This window comes from Zootoca vivipara, chromosome 1 (assembly GCF_963506605.1).
Source record: "Zootoca vivipara chromosome 1, rZooViv1.1, whole genome shotgun sequence".
NCBI classification, from domain to species: Eukaryota; Metazoa; Chordata; class Lepidosauria; order Squamata; family Lacertidae; genus Zootoca; species Zootoca vivipara.
The window spans coordinates 52,811,657-52,815,880 of record NC_083276.1 but is presented as its reverse complement, the minus strand read 5'-3'; the positions used below and the strand labels follow the sequence as shown (position 1 = coordinate 52,815,880).

Below are 4,224 nucleotides of genomic sequence, written 5' to 3'. Positions count from 1 at the left end.
AAGACTAGCATTAAAAACTGGATTTTGATTTGAAGAGAATGCTGCAGATTTTGTTCAGTGTATTCCCATAATTATCATTAGGTAGAGACAGTGGCTCTTTATTTCTGTAGGGAAGAAAACAAGCTTATAAGTGCTGGAATATAGTGCCAAAATATTTCACTTACAGCTGCATGGTGTAGGTGGAAATTGTATCCACATGGGCATTAGTAAATTACCCAGCAGACACCTTTTCATACAATGAAGATGGAGCAGGTAAGCAAGGACTACTGAGATCAATGTGGCTACCCATGAATACATTTGCATAGTTGCATCCCATCATACTTGGAATGTCCTGAAGAATCATTACAGCATATGCCATCACTAGACAGATGCCATCACTGATGGAATTATTTGCAGAGGAATCATTTGTGGCTTAGAGGATGCCACTTTCAAAAGTAGCACAAACACTTCACAGAGCCCTATAAAGAATGTGAAAAGTTGTTATTTCTAAAGGGTTGATTTGTCCAGCTCTCAAGCTCCTGGACACCTAGAAGAATCTGGATAAGGTGGGATAAATGAAAGTGAAAAGCAGTACCATGCAGGTACCAGCTTTCCATGTAGACAAGCAGGCTTTGCAAGAATTGCCCCATTCCCAATTAGAGAACTGTTCTTCATACTTCATTTTGATATGCACTTGTTTCTTTTGTTAGAAATTTGACTGAATGTTATGTACTATATCCTTCCCATGTAAAATAAGTCATTTCCAAACTGTATGGCCCCCACGTAGATGGAGCACAATGCTTTATGTACTAATAGATGGTAATCAATCTACATCCAACAACCTTTGAAATTATTATTTACGGCTGGGTAGTGTGAGGTCAACCGAAATAAGCCACAACTTTCCAAAATGCTAGCAACTTCCCTTCTCACCTAACAAGCACAAATGAAGACATGAATTTTCCCAGATCCAATTGAAAACCTACTGTATTTATTTAGTCCAGATTTGGGGGGGGGGAGAGAGAAATAAATTTGGGGTTGGTAGTTAACAAAGTTTTATTCAGAGTAGATCCATTGCAATTAACAACGCTAACATAGTCATGTTCATTAAATTGATTGGGGCTACTTTGAGTAAAACTTAGTTGAATACCACCCATAGATTGCATTTTAATCCAACTGACCTAATTCACACTTCTCAAACAAATAGACAAACCCAAAAGTAGATGTGCTTCAAAACGTACCCTTTTCTGAATATTTCTAGAAGTTCTTCAAGCAAAACATGCATACAGGGAAAGTGATACACACATACAAAATCATCACTTCTTGGCCTTTTGGCTAAGATCAAGTGTAGTATCTGTTCTTATCAGTTTAATATCTGATATGTCCTCTATTTGAGGACTATATAGTAAATGGATTTTTGGAGCTGGGAGATGGAATAAGGGGGAAAAACACATACAAAATGAATTATACTATGGGAAATTGATTACAAAAATATGTTGGATACAAAAATGGATACACATTTTAATGCAAACTTTTTTTTAAAGCAAATTGAAGTAAAGAACTGAAACCAAAGTTGAAAAATCCACCCACCTCTATGTGGAAAACAGAGAACTCTGGGAAGTGCCCAAGCAGGACATAATTGGATAACCATCTCTTGCTGAAATTGTAAATATGCTGTCTCTGAAAGCTGAAATTCCATTTTATGCTATGGTGGTTTAATATCCATTGAACAATCTAGACCAGATGTAAGCAATCTGTGACCTTCTAGATGTTTTTGGACTCTAACTCCCATCAACCCCAACCAATATAATCAATCATCAGAGATAATGGGAATTTCAGTCCAACATCTTCCTCAGACCTGGTAATTTGAGTTATGAAGGCTCCATGTGCATATGCATATGTTTTAACTGACCTAACTGGTTCAGAAATCAAAGTTATCATGCCACTGAAAACACTCCACTGATGGGGAGCAGATCAATGTAAGCAATGTAGATTTTGGTAAGTCTTCCAGCAATTTAAACTATTACCGGTATCTTTCTGAGTAGAATGGTACTCTACAGCTGGTATAGTCAACAGCACAATGTATGAGATTTTAAAACCCACTTTTAAAGAGAAACAGTGAAGTCCTGCAGTAAAAAAAGGGAGTCTCTCTAGTCAAAAGGCATAGGCTGTACATTTGCTCACCTTCGTTGTCTTCAAACAGTCAAAGGTTTAGAGCTAAGCAAGAACTGCAGAAAAGATTTTGCAGAAGACTGACTTGTGTGTGTTTTTGAATGAGTTCTCCAATTTTGTTCAAGTCCTCTTCCCTGCAGGACACAAAAGATAAGGAGGATTACTCAAGTCACTGATCCGTATTGCTGGGACTTGTGAAACGAAATCCTATATTCAAGCTGTAAAAAATGGATTGAGCAATTTGTGGGAACAGGCTTCAACTTCCCTCGCTCTGTCCAATTCTGTCTAATAACTGTTTTAAAAATATATATTTCTTGTAGAGAGTAATTATCAATATTATGAATTGATGGAACTACCTGAAAGGAGACTGAATTGGTTGAAATATTAAGTCTGTAGCAAAATGAATATCTCAATGTAGTTAGTGCATAGGTTATGTAAAGACTAGTCTCTAAAGATATAAATATCTGCATTAAAAATGTGATGTACCAGTATTTCTGAAATCTAAAATTCAAATACAAATTGACATTTGCAGTTGCCTGATCTTGAAAACTGAGAACTGCAAATCCTGCTGATAGGGCTCAGGTAGATCTCCATGTGTCAAAACAAATTTGCAGGTGGTGTCATTTAAACTCCACCCATCAAGGTTCACCACTAATGATAACAACAAATTTCTCTATTGTCATGGACACATCAGCTGCTTCACAACCATAGCAAGATGTGTTGCAGGCTTCTTTCAAGCATACATGGATGCAATATTCTTTAACAGCTGATGGGAAAAGACCTTTCCGCAAAGAGAAATTGAACCCCTTAGCATATTTCCCCCCCAGTAAGTCTGGGTGGTGCTGTGGTCTAAACCACAGAGCCTAGGGCTTGCTGATAGGAAGGTCGGCAGTTCAAATCCCCATGACGGGGTGAGCTCCCGTTGTTCGGTCCCAGCTCCTGCCCGCCTAGCAGTTCGAAAGCACGTCAAGTGCAAATAGATAAATAGGTACCGCTCCGGCAGGAAGGTAAATGGCGTTTCCATGCTCTGCTCCAGTTCGCCAGAAGCAGCTTAGTCATGCTGGTCACATGACCTGGAAGCTGTCTGCAGATAAACGCTGGCTCCCTCAGCCTATAGAGTGAAATGAGCGCGCAACCTAAGAGTCATCTGTGACTAGACCTAATGGTCAGGGGTACCTTTACCTTTAAGTCCATTTGCCCCCTTTTAGGGGTGCAGTGCCTTTGCGGGATGGCCAGCACTTCCTCCCCCCCCCCCCCCGCTGACGATGCAGGGCTGTGTGAGGTCTGTGAGCTCCACATCAGGATTGGGCTCTCCAGAGTCAGGCCTGAGGGAACAAGAGCCCGCGCCAGGCCCCAACACCCAGCTCTTCTTCATCAGATTAACCTACCCACCCACTCCAGTAATTGGACATTTACTCATTGAATTGATCTTGCTCACCACCAGATGGAGAGAAACCAAACACAGACTTGTATTTTGCTTGACTGCTCTTCCCCCAGTTTCTTATGGGTGGGTCAGTTTCAACACCAATGCTATATGTTTTGAAGGAAGAGGCAGAGGCAAGCTTCAAAATGCTCAACCACAAGCATCAGGTCCCAATCCAGTTTATGGGCAGCCGGGGCTTGTATGTTGTTGCCACAAGAGACACCTCTCTCATGGAAAGTAAGAGTGTGCATTTCAAAGTAATCTTACCGGTATATCCTCTGGGATCAATAGCCTTTTTGAGGAATAAAAGCTTATTCTTCATTAGCATTACGTGTACTGAAAGTGAGAAATATGCTGTGCGAAAGGGGCTCTGGCACTCTCAACTCATGTTCGAATAAAGAGATTTTGATAGATATCATTTCACGCTTCAGCAGATATTTGGGGTTGACATCTTGGTTGTCAATGATCACCGCCATTTATCACCCAATAACTGCGAGTCACCTTCCATTTTCGTGCAAATGTATTGTGCTAAATGCTAAACTGAAAGGAAGAACAAAAGGTGTGTGGCTGGCCTGATTTGCAGCAAGTACAGCAGAAGAGCCAGTGAGGCTTAGATGAAAAGGCCATGTTCAACCAGGCTGATCTGCATCTTC

The 4,224-nt window shown here is 40.6% G+C and overlaps 1 pseudogene; it reads left to right on the top strand.

Moving 5' to 3' along the window:
* Window positions 1-1,291: 1,291 nt before the first annotated feature.
* LOC118075604 (U2 spliceosomal RNA) lies at window positions 1,292-1,430 on the top strand (annotated as a pseudogene).
* Window positions 1,431-4,224: the final 2,794 nt, after the last annotated feature.